At 42.8% G+C, this 16,310-nt stretch overlaps 1 protein-coding gene across 6 annotated transcripts in view; it reads right to left on the bottom strand.

Annotated features, from left to right (window-relative positions):
• The window catches only part of LOC126277750 (parathyroid hormone/parathyroid hormone-related peptide receptor-like), a 721,000-nt gene that overhangs the window by 440,069 nt on the left and 264,621 nt on the right, over positions 1 to 16,310 (bottom strand). For all 6 annotated transcript variants that reach the window (XM_049977388.1, XM_049977389.1, XM_049977395.1 and 3 more), the window contains one exon: positions 6,955 to 7,015. The gene's annotated coding sequence lies outside the window, so the exon portion shown is untranslated. The remainder of the gene's footprint in view (positions 1 to 6,954; positions 7,016 to 16,310) is intronic.

Here is a 16,310-nt window from a genome sequence, read left to right as displayed (position 1 = left end):
ACAGGAATCACAGGGGAACTTAACCAACCCCTTGACGGTTAAACACAAGAAAAAGCATATTCGCAAAAAGCGTTCGGTATTGTGGTAACCGCTGCCATTTCCAATGCGCAGTTGACAAATAATGGTGAAAAACGCGGGGATCTGGGTCATTACCGCCTTCAATGACGTAATGGACATAGTAACCCAAGAGCCAAACAATCGTGTTCGTTTTCGTCTGAGGAAAATAAGAGATGTCCGGATGTAAGAAGATGTCGTCTGGGAATGCGGTTTCAGGCCCTCTAGTAAGAAAAGCTAATTGACGGCGGACCCAGAGCCAATGATCCCGTCCGCAAGCAACTAGCCTGTGAAGTAAGGTGTCAGTTTGATGACATTCCTCACACTGATCAGTCGGACGAAGGCCAATACGAAAAAGACGATCACCAGTAGGTATCAGACGGTAAATGACCTTATACCACGTTGAAACAATCTCCATCGGCAAAATGGGAAGACTAAGATGAGACCAGACCGTTTTCCATGACGTTGACGGGGAAGCAAGTTCAACAGAAGAAGGGAAACATGCTGTACCCCAACGGATTTGTAGCATGTTGGTAGTTATATGCGTCATAGAAAGTATATCAGCACCCAGAATACCGACAAGTACAAAGTATTCACGAATGTGCCGCAATTTAGGATTAATCTGTCCAACATCAACAGGAGGGGTCAGACTGGCCGGCCGGAGGCGGGAAAGTAAACGAGAGGTGACTGAATGCGGAGCCCGCGTACAGGTTAAAACATTGCGGCGGGCAAATAAGATGGACGTCTTCACTTTGATATCTGAAAGACCCAATCCTCCAAGCTTCCGAGGCCTGGCCACAACTTCATACCGGACACGGAAGACATGGCGGCGCCACAGAAATCGACTAGACAGCTGTTTCAGCCTGCGGGCCATCATCGCGGGAAGCGGGAAGACCTGCGCAACGTAGTATATTTTACTGAAGACATAGGTCTCTAAAACCCGTGCCTTGTGAAGGAGGCTAAGGGAACGGCGGTCATGTTCAAGGATCGCCCCGTGAACACGACTCGTAACCTCACGCCAATTTAGTGCCGCCATTTTGATCGGATTACGATCCACTATGATCCCCAAGGTCTTATGGCGATCGACAACCGTCGCCCAAGGAATGACGACATGATCAAAGCCTCTCAACGGCAGGAACGTGCATTTGCGATCATTAATGCGAGCACCAGCAAGACCACAAAATGAATCCAAGGTATCCTTAAGCCGCGGTATATCCTCGGCATGTCGTACTAAAACCATGACGTCATCGGCGTATGCACGGACTGCAAAAATTTCCCCCAATATATTCCAGCCACGTAAGTGCATGGTGAGATGGCGAAGTAAGGGCTCTAAGGATAGAACAAAAAGTGACATGGATAAGGGGCTTCCCTGGGGTAACCCCCGTCTGATCGATATCCGGGGGGTAGGGTGACCGTTCACAATCACCGAGACACTGATACCGGTAAAAAGATTAGTTAAGACTTGTCGAGCATCATTATTAAAGCCGACAGCGGTGAGCACTCTCGATAAAAAATCATGGCTGACGCGATCGAACGCTTTTTGGAAATCAAGAAAAAGCAAAGCCCCTGGGATATTAGCGGCAGCCGCCACCGAGATTACATCGCGACATTCGAGAACGGAAGTCAGTATCGTGCGTCCAGGCACACAGCTTTGGTGGGCGGCAATAATGGTATCGAGCAGCTTAGAGAGACGGATATTAATTGCTCGAGCGACAAGTTTATAATCAAAGTTAAGGAGAGTAATAGGACGGAGGGAATCAATTGCAGGTCGACCTGTGGATTTCGGGAGGAGGACCATTCTGCCTTCCTGAAAAGGAGCAGGAAGTGAGACTCCCCGCATCACTTCATTTACCATTGACGTTAAGGTGTCACCAATGAGCGGCCAAAATTGAACATAGAACTCCTTAGGAATACCATCTAATCCAGGCGACTTGCGGGACTGCGATCCTGCAACAACATCATATATGTCATCCTTCTGAAAGGGATGCAGAAAGGCGTCGTTTAATTGAGGAGTGACGACGCGAGGCAGCAAGGAGGTAAAGTCGTCAAGAGAGGTTTCCGCCGGGACATGAGTATCGTACAGATCAGTAAAATAGGTGTAAACGAAGTCAGAAATGTCACGGTGAGAGGTGAACACGCGGCCGTCAGCGGTTGTGAGGGAGGCAAGGCACCCACGTTTCCGGCGCGACCGTAAACGGACTAGATGGTAGAGTGACGTCAGTTCCTCTTGTAGAAGGGAACGTGGTTGAGACCTCGTCCGCAGGCCCTCCATTTGAATGCGTTTGAGCTGCAGCAATTTGGCTTTGATGCGCTGTATATCAGTAACCCGGAGGGGAGCATGCGTAGCACTATCGTACAGTTGACGTAAGACAGAATAGTAAAATTCTTGCGTTCGTCGATCTTCTGCCACCTTCGCAGCCCCAAAACGCATGAGAGCCCTACGGATGTGAGGTTTTGCATACAGTGTCCACCATGCCACGATAGACGGGTACCGGTCCATAGTACGAGAACAACGAGTCCAAATGTCCTCCAGGACGATACCAAGGGAGGTATCTTGCAAATACGCGATATTGAGCATCCAAGGAGGACGAAACAATTTTACCGGTTGTCGCTCGTAATTAAACGTAACGGCTACAGCGCAATGATCAGTAAAACAGGCTGGTATCACATCAACAGCCAGAAGTTGCCCACACAAGGAATCGGAAAGGTAAAAGCGATCGAGGCGACTGCTAGACGTGGGAGTAAAGTAGGTATGTCGCACAAGTGTAGGATAGCGAGAAACCCACACGTCACGCAGGTGCAAGGAGCGCACAAGGTCGTCGAGTTCTTTACTGAAATTAAAATTAGGAGACTGATCTACCGGCCGTAGAACACAATTGAAGTCCCCACCTAAAATTATCTTTGTCGGGGATTTACGAAGCAGGTAAATGACTTCTTCTTTATAGAAACTCGAGCGTGCGGTAGTACAACCCGAACCAGAAGGGGCATAAAGAAGGAGTAAACTGAGATCATAAAACGTGCACCCGATCCCCCTTCCACTGTCAAGTACTTCGAAATTCATCAACGGAATGCCTTCTCTATAAAACAAGGCAGTGCCCGTAGAAAGTTCGGAAGCGACATTAAAAAACGTCGAGAACCCAGGAATGGAAAACTGGTCGAATAGGACTTCCTGTAAAAAAACAACATCTGCCCCAGACTGATAGATAAACTGTCGCAAAGCGGCGAGCCGAAGCTCAGAACATATTCTGTTAATATTCAGAGTAAGAAATGTATATGCTTGCATGGAACTTCAACCTAGAAAGAAAAACAAAGATCGGTAGAGAGCCGTCAGCTGACGGAGCAGCATACAAGTAATCATACCAGAAACAAGCGCTGAACCACAGAGAGAAAAACTACGAAACAGAACCCTCATCTTCCCACTGCTTTTTCTTCGGCCGTGACGCGGCTCTCCGTGGCTGTTTACGGATTCGACTGCGGCTCCGCGGTGCCGACGCTGCAGCGTTCGGCTGCGTAGGAGCATCATGTAGACATTCCGTGTCAGATTGTGAGAGAGAGGCCTCTACATCCCACTCGTCCGCAGACATGGGTTCACGGTGGGACAGTTGGTGAATAACAACGGGATCCACTGGCTCTGGAGAATCAATCAGTTGTTTGATGGGAGGAGGCTGTGACCCAGAGGGGGCGACAGAAATTCCAGAAAGGGGATGCGAAACAGAGTCAATAGGAGAAGTGTCAGACAGCACCGGAGAAGACACGTGGCAACCAGAAGCAGGTTCCGTCACGGGCGTCTCCGAAGAGGCTGCCGCGGTAGCAGGAACAACGTCAGATAAGGTGTCAGGGAGCTTCTGCAAAGGCGTGATAGCACCTGTGGCTTCCTCATCCACGATTTCCGACTGAGAAAGAGAGTCCTTTACCGGAGGCCCATCGGAAGGGCGAGCCAATAAGGAAGATTCATCAGCCGCATCATCCTGTGTTCGCCGACGCTTGTTGTGAGAAATCAGCGCGGGAACATCGGAATTATGGGCAGCAACATCCCTACTCAAGGACAACGGGGGAAAATCACGGCCGTTGTCGGGCAACGGATCACTGCGTCCCTCAGTAACAGTGAGCGATTCAGTCCGAGATCCTTGCGGGAGAAGATCAGCTAAAGTCAATTTTTTACGCTGTTCGTATGTAGGTTTTAATACCACCACACGCCGCGGACAATTAGTACGGAAATGACCAGTTTCATTACAATAATAACATGTTCCTTCCTGGCCACTGTACGTGATGTGGACCCTATAACCACATACCTGTAGGTGAGAAGGAATAGGTTTTTTGACCACCATTTCCACCGACCGAATACCACTATATACCTGTAAGCGGTGCTGAGCAGACCAGCGTTCCTTTCGAATATGGCGTACGTCCCCATAAGGAAGCAAAACGGACTTCAGAAAAGAGTCGTCAACCTCGGGCGGAAGGTTAAATACCCGAACATTCGTATATACCACTTCTGCATTTGCCAAGAGAACCATACTAGTGGAACCATCACGGTGCGTAAAGGGTACCTGAGAACCATGACGAGAAAGTAGCCTATCAACCTGGAGCGGGTCAAGAAACTTAACAAAAAACACATATAATTCGCTGTCGAAATATGCGGTATGCACCTGATCAGTAGTGACCTTAACTGTATCGACTAACCAGTCATGTATCTCCAAAGAACCGGGCTGGACGTGACGCGTGGATTTGTCAAAGGTAAAACTGACTGTACCTGTACGCGGAACTTTCGTGGGAACCATGGTGGACATCACGGCGAGAGACGACGCCGCGACAGGAAGGGCCGCACGAACACCAAACACCAGCCGACAACCAGCGATGCGACGCGCACGGAGACCAACACGGCACTAAACTGACAGGAGGAAAACACGCTGCGCTACGGTAAAGGCGGAACTAAGAGCACGACCTAGTCGCCCGACGCGCGAAGCGAGAATGTGAGCGCTCTCGGCTACACTCGCAGGTATCAGAATTAGTTCATTTCTCTGGTATAAACGACTGAATCGTTATGCTCTTTCTTTATGAACTAAATGAAAGTGCAATTCTGGTATATGTTTACAGTTCTAAAAAACGCGAACAACAGGAATGCCAATTACCACCATGACAAAACTTGCAGTAATGCTTTGATGAATATTTGTAATTAAAGATCACATTCTAAAGATTATTTCTGCGTTTTATTTATTAAAATAGTGCCATCCAAACCCAATTAACGAAGGTGGAGGCATTACTTTTCATTCAACCCTCGTAGATACAGACAAAATATCATATATCAAGAAGGTAGGAATAACCCTAAACAGGTAGAGTACCATCTGCTGAAGGGCGCTTCTAAGCCACGAGAAAAGCGCACTCAGGTATCAGCTGTCCAGCACAGTGGATATCTATAACAAAACAGCAATAGTTGAACTACGTGAATGCTAACGGCGGTGTTACAAAACTGCACGAATTACGTAGCGAAACCTTCAATCAATTTTCGTGGCAGACAGAACATAGTATGAAATAATACTTTCTTAACAAACCACTGTGGCTACGCTCTACCCACAGATACTGATAAGCAGCTTTGATCTGGAGAGGGAAAGCCCAGGGATAAGGTCGGAAGAGATGGCCAACAGAATGACATCGTAAACCTAGCCATAAGAAAGGAAGTAAAATGTAAATTTCACAGATATTATATAATTGCTTGTCCTAAACATTCCTGACACTCTACTCCCCAATTCGTGTTTTTCATCCATTTGAGCTGTAGCACAAACAGGGTGAGTCAGGAGGAAAGGTACATGTCGTGAGGAGTAATAGTGTTGGTAATTCTGAACAAAATATTCATACGGACATGTGAACTATTCTGAATTGTTTCCGAGACAGAACACATTTAATAACACTTTTCGAAAACCGCACGCTCCAATTAAAACGCGTCGCAGTACAAAACTACACTTCATTAAACGTCCTACTGAAAAACGTCGTGTTTAATTTTTGCCGAAGATAATAGTTTCAGCGTAGAGAGCGAGAGAATATTATACCTTCGATAGTTTTTGCAGGCCACAGTGAAGTAGTTTCCCGACTTGATGGACCACAAGTGTCCTACATCTAACTGTTCGTCTCAACTTCGTACACGCTGCTGTGGTACATTGTAAGCAATGAAAACGAATAACAACGAACATTGTATATGTTATATCTCGGAAACTATACGGAATAGGGAATATGCCTAGAAGAGGTTTGTTGTTCACTGTTTCTAATACTATAATTTGTCAAAGCATGTGCCGTTCGTGCCGACTCAATCCATATATTACATGGGTGACACATTTTCATCTGAAGTGCTTTAGTCACAATAACAATACAATTTCTGAAAAATCAAAAGTTCCTGAATACGAGTGGATGCTTCTTCCGTTTTCACGCTTTCTCTCATAATTATTGTAAACGTTACTACCAAGAATTTCTATAGGGCGGATATAGCAACACAGTTCATGCCAATGAGCGTACAATTACAAAGGCGTATTGTTTAATTAGCTAAGTAAGTGTTTCACTCCCTCTATTCATGGTTTAAGTACCTCATATTTTTGGTATTTTTTTAATTTGCTTATAATCTACTTTGAACGTTTTGGAGATATTTTTACCCGAAGATATGACTACAATATCGTGAAACCGGTCGTGTATAATATTAGAATAAAGAATTATCAGTAGCTAATGCAGTTTCCAGAAGTTATTTGGAAGATTTCAACAAAATATTTAAAGAACATTTTTAATATGTATGATTAATCTGTGGGTGTACGCACCGTAAAATCATATCATAACAGTGAGCTTGGAGTATAAACAGCAATTTTAAGAGTAAAATCTGCAGAAATTACTTCTGCTTTGAATCTTGCGTGAAACACTTACCAGCTCAGTAGAATTGCCGACACTGACTGCAACGGGCTGCTACGTGTCTGCTAAACTCAATCTGCAAACAAAAATATAGAAAAAGTAGTTTGAGAATTGTAAGAACACAAAGTAAAACATTCAGCATATTAAAACGTTGGAATACAGAGCTGCTCAGTCAACCTGTGACGAAAAAATTGGCCAGGTGCGCGTAGGGCTCACACACTGAGGTTTCCGTGCAGACTTACATCGACAGTTCATTCATTCCAGGAATCGATGGCCTCGAAGATTCTGCCTGTTATCGACACTGATACTGGAAAGATATCGGTCACAGCGATTCCAAGAGTTTCGAGAACGTCCTAATTTCAAGTTTGATGCAGGATAACAAATGACAAAAGAAATATTTTTTCAGCCATTTTCTGATTCTTTTCGTTTACTTGTACTGTAAAACCTTTCCTCTTGCCAAATTTTTTAATCCTACTTCAAGGGGAAGTACCCTCTATGTGTACGAGTGTGTCTGTGTGGTATCAAAATATGACAAAAAAGGCCGTATCTTTTGATTGCATTGACTTAGAAGCTTAACATTTTTACACTACCAAAGCAGTATAGACCACAGAATCGAACATGAATTTCCACTTCATACGTCTACCCGTTGCTGACAAAAAAGGGTCTTAACAAGGCGTAGAGAGAGACAGTCAGATAAGTGACAAAAACAATAAATTCCTGTGATTTTTTTTCCATTTGCTATCTGACCACCTATCTGTCTCTCTGGCTGTTAAGACCCTTTTTGTCAGGAAAAATTATTTTCGAGTGGTATAGTTACAAAGAAAATTATTTTCGAGTTATATAGTTACAAACTTCCCCGTTGGACCATTGACCTTGCCGTTGGTGGGGAGGATTACACGCCTCATTGATACAGATAGCGGTACCCTAGGTGCAACCACAACGGAGTTGTACCTGTTTAGAGGCCAGGCAAAGTGGTTCCTGAAGAGCGGCAGCAGCCTTTTCGGTAGTTGCAGGGGCAATAGTCTGGATAACTGACTGATCTGGTCCTGTAACATTAACCAAAACTGCCTTGATGTGCTGGTAATGCGAAAGGCTGAAAGGAAAGGGAAACTACAGGCGTTTTTCCCGAGGATGTGCAGCTCTACTGTATAGTTAAATGATGATGGCGACCTCTTCGAAAAATATTCCTAAGGTAAAATAGTCCCCATTCGGATATCCGGGCAGAGGCTACCCACGAGTATGTAGTTTTCAGGAGAAATAAAACTGGTGTTTTACGGACTGGGGCGTGGAATGACAGATCCCTTACATGGGGCGGGTAAGTTAGAAAATTTAAAAAGTGAAACGGATAGGTTAAAGTTAGATATAGTGAAAGTTAGTGACGTTCGGTGGCGGGAGGAACAAAACTTCTCGTCAGGTGAATACAGAGTTACAAATACAAAATGAAATAGGGGTAAATTTAATAAGATTGAAGAAATATGTTATGAGATAAAAGAAATTATTCAAATAGTTAAGTGAGAAGAAAATTTAATAGTCATGGGCTACTGGAATTCGATAGCAGGAAAAGGAGGAGAGGGAAAAATAGTTAGTGAATATGGACTGGGGGAAAGAAATGAAAGAGAAAGTTGCTTGGTACAATTTTGCACAGTGCATAATCATAGCTAAAACTTGGTTTAAAAATCAAGACTGCTTACATGGAAGAGGTCTGGAGACTCGGGAAGGTTTCAGATTGATTATTTAGTGGTAATATAGATTTCTGAACCAGATTCTAAATTGTAAAACATTTTCATGGGACGGTATAGACTCTGAACCACAATTTATTGATTATGAACCGCAGATTAAAGCTGCAGAAACTGCAAAAAGAAGGATATTAAGGAGGTGCTACCTGGATAAAGTGAAAGAACCAGAGATTGTAGATAGTTTTCGGAGGAATCGTTAGGGAAAGTTCGACAATTACAAGGGAAACACGAGGGCTAGTAGAAACCTTGAGTAACACAAGAGACAATGAATTTAATAGATGAAAGGAGAAAATATAAAAATAGAAGAAATGAAGCATGCGAAAGGCAATACAAACATCTAAAATATGAGAGTGACAGGAAGTGCAAAATGGCTTAGCAGGAATGGCTAGACGACATATGTAAATATTTATAAGCATACATCACTACGGATATATACATGGAGCCTATTGGAAAATTAAAGACACCTTTGGAGAAAAGAGAACCGCCTGTATGAATATCAAGGGCTCATATGGAAAACCAGTTCTCAGCAAAGAAGGGAAAGCAGAAATGGGGAAGGAGCATATAGAGTGTCTATACAAGGGAGATGTACTTCAGGGCAATATTACTGAAATGGAAAAAAAACATAGATGAAGATAAAATAGTAAATATGGTATTGCGTGAAGAATTTGACAAAACACTGAAAGACCTAAGTCGAAACAAGGCCCCAGGAGCAGAACACATTCCGATAGAGATACTCACAGCCTTGGGAGAACCAGACATGATGAAACTCTTCCATCTGGTGAGCAAGATGTATGAGACAGGTGAAGTACCCTCAGACTTCAAGAACAATGTAATAATTCCAATTCAAAAGAAATCACGTGATGACTAGAGTGAAAAATCACCAAACTATCAGCTAAATAAACCACGGATTCTTTTCAGAAGAATTTAAAAACTGGCAGAAGCCGATCTCGGAGAAGAGCAGTTTGGATTTCGGAGAAGTGTACGAACGCTCGAAGCAATACTAACCCTGCGAATTCTCATAGAAGATAGTCTAAGGAAAGGCAAACCCATGTTTATAGAATTTGTAGACTTAGAGAAATCTTTGGACAATGGTGACTGGAATACTCTCTTTCAAATTCTAAAGGAGGCATGGGTAAAATAGAGGAGCGAAAAGTTATTTACAATTTGTACAGAAACCAGCCGGCACTTATAAGAGCCGAGGGGCATGAAAGGGAATCAGTGGTTGAGAAGTGAGTGAGACAGGGTTGTAGCCTATTCTCGACGTTACTCCACCTGTATATTGAGAAAACAGTAAAGGAAACAGAAGAAAAATCTCGAATAGGAATTGAAATCTAGGAAGAAGAAATAAAAACGTCGAGGTTTACCGATGACATTTTAATTCTGTCATAGACAGCAGAGGACTTGGGAGAGCAGTCGAACAGAATGGTCAGTCTCTTGAAAGGAAGATGTAAGATGAACATCAACAAAGCAAAGCGAGGATAATGGAATTTAGTCAAATTAAAGAAGGTGATGCCGAGGGAATTTGATTAGAAAATAAGGCACTTAAAGAAGTAGATGAGTTTTGGTGTTTGGGCAAAAAAATAACTGATGATGGTCGAAGTAGAGAGGATATAAAATGTAGACTCATAATGGCAAGAAAAGCGTTTCTGTAGAAGAGATATTTGTTACCACCGAATATAGATTTACGTGTTAGGAAGTCCTTTTTGAAAGTATTTGTGTGGGGTGTAGTCATGTATGGAAGTGAAACATGGATGAAACATAGTTTAGATATGAAATGAAAAAAAGCTTTTGGAATATGGTACTATAGAAGAATGCTGAAGATTAGATGGGTAGCCCACATGAATAATGAGTAGGTACTCAATAGAACTGATGAGGAAAGGAATTTGTGGCGCAACGGGACTAGAATAAAGGACTGATTGGTAGGACACATTCTGAGACATCAAGGAATCACGAATTTTGTATTGGAGGACAGTGTGTGTGGTAAAAATGGTAAAGGGAAACCAAGAGATGAATACAATAAGCAGATTCAGAAGGATGTACGTTGCAGTAGCTACTTTGAGACGAACGGGCTTGCAAGGTTAGAGTGGCATGGGGAGTTGCATCGAACCAGACTTCGGACTTAATATGACAACAACAACGTAGTTACACATGATCAGTTTCCTATTTTTCTCTCAACTTGCTCTGTGAAACCTTTCTTCTTGGCAAATTTCATAAATCTTTGTAAAGGGAAGCACCCTATAGGTTTTGAGAATTGAGTTTGCGAATATCAGAATGTTGTTGTTGTGGTCTTCAGTCTTGAGACTGGTTTGATGCAGCTCTCCATGCTACTCTATCCTGTGCAAGCTTCTTCATCTCCCGGTACCTACTGCAACCTAAATCCTTCTGAATCTGATTAGTGTATTCATCTCTTGGTCTCCCTCTACGATTTTAACCCTCCACGCTGCCCTCCAATACTAAATTGGTGATCGCTCGATGTCTCAGAACATGTCCTACCAACCGATCCCTTCTTCTAGTCAAGTTGTGCCACAAACTCCTCCCCAATTCTGTTCAATACCTCCTCATTAGTTATGTGATCTACCCATCTAATCTTCAGCATTCTTCCGTAGCACCACATTTTTAAACCTTCTCTTCTCTTTTTGTCTAAACTATTTATCGTCCACTTTTCACTTCCATACATGCCTACACTCCATACAAATACTTTCAGAAACGACTTCTTGACATTTAATCCTATACTCGATGTTAACAAATTTCTCTTCTTCAGAAACGCTTTCCTTGCCATTACCAGTCTACATTCTATATCCTCTCTACTTCGACCATCATCAGTTATTTTACTCCGCAAATAGCAAAACTGCTTTACTACTTTAAGTGTCTCATTTCCTAATCTAATTCCCTCAGCATCATCAGACTTAATTTGACTACATTCCATTATCCTCGTTTTGCGTTTGTTGATGTTCATCTTATATTCTTCCTTCAAGACACCATCCATTCCGTTCAACTGGTCTTCGAAGTCCTTTGCTGTCTCTGACAAAATTACAATGTCATCGGCAAACCTCAAAGTTTTTATTTCTTCTCCGTGGACTTAAATACCTATTCCGAACTTCTCTTTTGTTTCCTTATTGCTTGCTCAATATACAGATTGAATAACATCGGGGATAGGCTACAACCCTGTCTCACTCCCTTCCCAGCCACTGCTTCCCTTTCATACCCCTTGACTCTTATAACTGCCATCTGCTTTCTGTACAAATTGTAAATAGCCTTTCGCTCCCTATTTTTACCCCTGCCACCTTCAGAATTTGAAAGACATTTTTCCAATCAACATTGTCAAAAGCTTTCTCTAAGTTTACAAATGCTAGAAACGTAGGTTTGCCTTTCTTAATCTTTCTTCTAAGATAAGTCGTAGGTTCAGTATTGCCTCAGGTGTTCCAACATTTCTACGGAATCCAAAATGATCTTCCCCGAGGTCGGCTTCTATCAGTTTTTCCATTCGTCTGTAAAGAATTCGCGTTAGTATTTTGCAGCCGTGACTTATTAAACTGATAGTTCGGTAATTTTCACATCTGTCAACACGTGCTTTCTTTAGGATTGGAATTATTATATTCTTCTTGAAGTCTGAGGTAATTTCGCCTGTCTCATACATCTTAATCACCAGATGGTAGAGTTTTGTCATGACTGTCTCTCCCAAGGCCGTGAGTAGTTCTGATGGGATGTTGTCTACTACGTCTACCCAGTCGTGCGAAAAAGTGGTCGTAACATATGGACAGACTGACAGAGAGACAGTCTGATATGAGATGGCAAAAAGAATGTTTTTTCGTGCGATATAATTATATATTCGCATTTTTTGTCCTTTCGTTGCAATGCGAAACTTTGCTTCTTGCCAAATTTCAAGATTCTAGTTCAACAGGAAGTACCTTGTAGGTTTCGATGAGTGATTTTGCGAGAATCAAAACATGTGACATAAATGGCCGTATCTTTTTACGACATTGCTTTCGGAGCTTCACTTTTCTACATCACTAATGGACCTTAATGTGTGACTTAAATTTCAACTTCATACATATAGCCGTACCTAAGAAAACGGGAATTGAACAGTCGGACAGACTGACAGACAACAGAAAGGCGGACACCAAAATGATTGTATAAGGGTTTCGTTTTTACAGACTGAAGCACAAAACCCTAAAAAGAGTAAAATCAATACATATCTAAGAAAAAATGAACCCCGTGATGAGCCCAGTGGACACGCGACATCCTCTGTCGTTTGCCATCATTCGGAAGTGGTATGGAGTGGAATGGGGCCCGCACAAACGTCTACCAGCAGTTTTCGTCTTTCCAGACCGTGATTCCACTACCTGTCACTCAATTATCCCCTCAGGTGATATCACGATGGTGGGTGGTGCACGCTCTATTACTCCCACCAATGAAAAATACATGGCACAGTGTAGATACTGGTGACGGGAGGGAGTTGACGTGCGATAGTGTCGCATGAGAGGTAGAAAAACGAATATGTCCTTGACACGCCAGAGTTCCCTCAGTCAGAACCAGCTGTCACCTACAGTCAGGGACTTTCACACAATGACGCCAGAAATAGCATCGCTGTGAATCTACAAAACATTACATGACTAGGAGCTCCCTTCAAGTAGTCCTCCTATCCAAGGACGACTTTCAGCCAGGGTAGTACTGAACTGGGATTTGTCGGTGAACACATCTATCTACATCATACTTCGTAATCCACCTAATGGTGTGTGCGGAGGGTACTTTCGCTACACTGTCTGATCCCTCCAACCCTGTTGCACTTGCGAATAGTGCGTGGGCAGAATGATTGTCGGTAAGCTCCAATTTTTTGAATTTTCTCCTCGTGGTCAATAAGCGAGACATATGTGGGGGTAAGTAATATGTTGTTCGACTCCTGAAAAGTGCTGTTCCGAAATTTCAATTGTAAATCCCTCCGTGATGCACAACGCCTCTCTTGTGACGTCTGCCAGTGGAGTTTGTTTAGCACCTCCGTAGCGCTCTCTCGCCAGCTAAACGATTCCGTGACGAAATGTGCCGCTTTTCGTTGGATCTTCTCTATCTCCTTTATCAGTCCTATCTGACAGGGATCCCAGATAGATGAACAATACTCGAGAATCAGGCGAAAAAGCGCTTTATAAGCCATTTCTGTCGTGGATGAGTTACATTTCCAGAGTCTGGTATCTGCTTTTCCCACCATTTGTTTTATACGGTCATTCCACATAAGGTAGCTCTCGATAGTTACGCGTAGATATTTTACAGCACACGCTGTCCCCAGCTGTTTGGCATTAATAGTGTAGCTGTACAGCAGTTAATTTCTCAGAGCAATATCATTTATCATTAGTCCGTACTCCCCGACCATAACACCAAACATAACGCAGCAGTTTGTGTGGTGGGATTAACGACATTATGTGCATCGGACGCTAATTCCCTAGTTGGGCATCTGATGGTCTCCAACCAATTGTGCAGGGTGGCACAAAACGTTGGAAGGAGTCCATTACCTGTTCTCGGATGGCAGTCGCAGATGTGAAGGCGTTATGATGTGTTTGCCTTACGGTATGGTGACCCTCTCTTGTGGAAGTCAGACGCGGTCGGTCGGGTCTCTGTCACATCCGAGTGAACCACAAATATAGGTCTTCCAGGACTCATTTAAACAGTCAAATAGGGACGTACAATGAGGCATCTTTGAGATTTTCACAAGAATGCGTGACATTTCCGTGTCCTTCATAGTGATCATTCAACATGTGACACTATTAATGGCAATAATACATCCTGCCAGTCCTGGGATCACTTTAATCATAAACGCGAGCAACGTTGATACACTCTGGTTGCCGTTCTACTTCTCACAGAGAACTGCAACTATCAATCACTTTTATACCCACCGATGGTGCTTAAGGTACACTGACAGTTCGATCATTTCTTCTGTGTGCGGCCGTCGTCCAGCAATGTAGTTATTCAGACAAACAGAAAATGGTATGGGGAAGGAATCTAGTACTTCATGCACCCTCCGCCAGAGAGAGTGCACCATGATTTTTGGATTTCATGAAACATATGGCAAGCACTTCGACTTTTCCAAAAATCCTAGCTCTTGATCCCCGTACCACAATAGCTTAACATGGAGTTATATGTAAAAAGACATCTGTTTCCCTCATATAACATACCACAACTGCGAAGGAAGTACACTGTATGCCCATGCGTCACAAACACTCATCTGATACCATTAGCATACGACCTACACAGCCAGAGGAACAGACGAAGCAATCGCTATCCTTCTTAATACATTGGAGCTTCATCTGGACATCCCAGCCTATGCACTGGACCTACCGTTTGCTGTCCGTCACTCTGCCTTAGGTTTTACCGTCGTGCCACATTTTTTGGGATGACTTTGCGATGACGTTACTGTATACTAATTTCCGTTCTTCAATGTACAGTACTTTCAGTTAATTTTTAATCCACACCACTATGTTATTTTGACAAGTAGGCAGGCCATGGAAAGTTACATCAGATTTTTTAGGGGAGCTTGTCAAGAATTAAATAGCTGAATTTCTGTTAGTTGTTATACTATTATTCAACTGATCGTCTTGTGTTACTAGGCTCAAAATTGAAACACAAGCTTATGAAAACGTAGTGTGTTCTCCCACGTTACCCGCAACGTCACTCATAAGAGCACAGCAGTGTTACGTTTGCTGTAATTACAGAACATTATTTCACATAACGTATTCTTTATTTTCCTTGTTATGTCTCGTTCCTGAGGACCAAATAACAGACCTGAATCTTATGATTTAAGCAGATTTGTCGTAGATGTAAGTAATGCTAAGTGAACTACTTTTAAACTGAATAACCTTTCAGAGATTTGAACATCATGATATTGTAAACTGTTATTGATAAGAGAAAGAAAACACATTTAACGAAACATCTTCCACAAATGGTTGGTGACAAGTACTGTGTGCTACCGCAGTGCCCATTTGTGGACTCCCGCTGTCCAAATGAATACTGGCGTGCCGCCGTCACTGATCCAGTTATTAGAACACAATTTCATGGAAGTAGATTGGGAGAATTATCAGATATTGCAAGGCACGAAATTATCAGAAGCGGAAACAGCGTCATCGGACAGACCTTCCTGAAAACCATTTAACCGGATAATCGACAACCTATCACCAAATCACTCTCAATCAACCGGGATCAGATTCGCGCTTCAGGGCGATTAATTTGTGGGGAAATTGTCGCAGCCCAATCGATACGTTCATTAATTATCTTTCTCTGAGCTCTGAAGTTCAATCACACAAATTCCAATTTCCGTTTCCATATTTAAATAAATCGTCATTAATAAAGAAGACACCTGATGTAGGTTCCTTCGTTTCAGTATTATCTTCGATGAAACTCAGTTTTCATTAATGATATTACAAGCATGACCAGATTCATCAATCATTCAAGATGTAATTTTGAAATTTTCCAAAGGCCTTCGACAGGTCATTGCTGTAAAACAATGTGACTCCAAGCTAAATTTTACTGCTGTTCTTAAACTGAAAGATCTTCCTGCTACGAAATGGTGTATCGTTATATCTGATTTTTGAGGGGAGCTTGGCAAGAATTAAATAGCTGAATTTCTCTTCGTTGTTACACTATTATTCA

This window comes from Schistocerca gregaria, chromosome 1 (genome assembly GCF_023897955.1).
Source record: "Schistocerca gregaria isolate iqSchGreg1 chromosome 1, iqSchGreg1.2, whole genome shotgun sequence".
Classification (NCBI taxonomy): Eukaryota; Metazoa; Arthropoda; class Insecta; order Orthoptera; family Acrididae; genus Schistocerca; species Schistocerca gregaria.
Note: the sequence above shows the minus strand (reverse complement) of the source record. Positions and strands in the feature narration are given on the sequence as shown.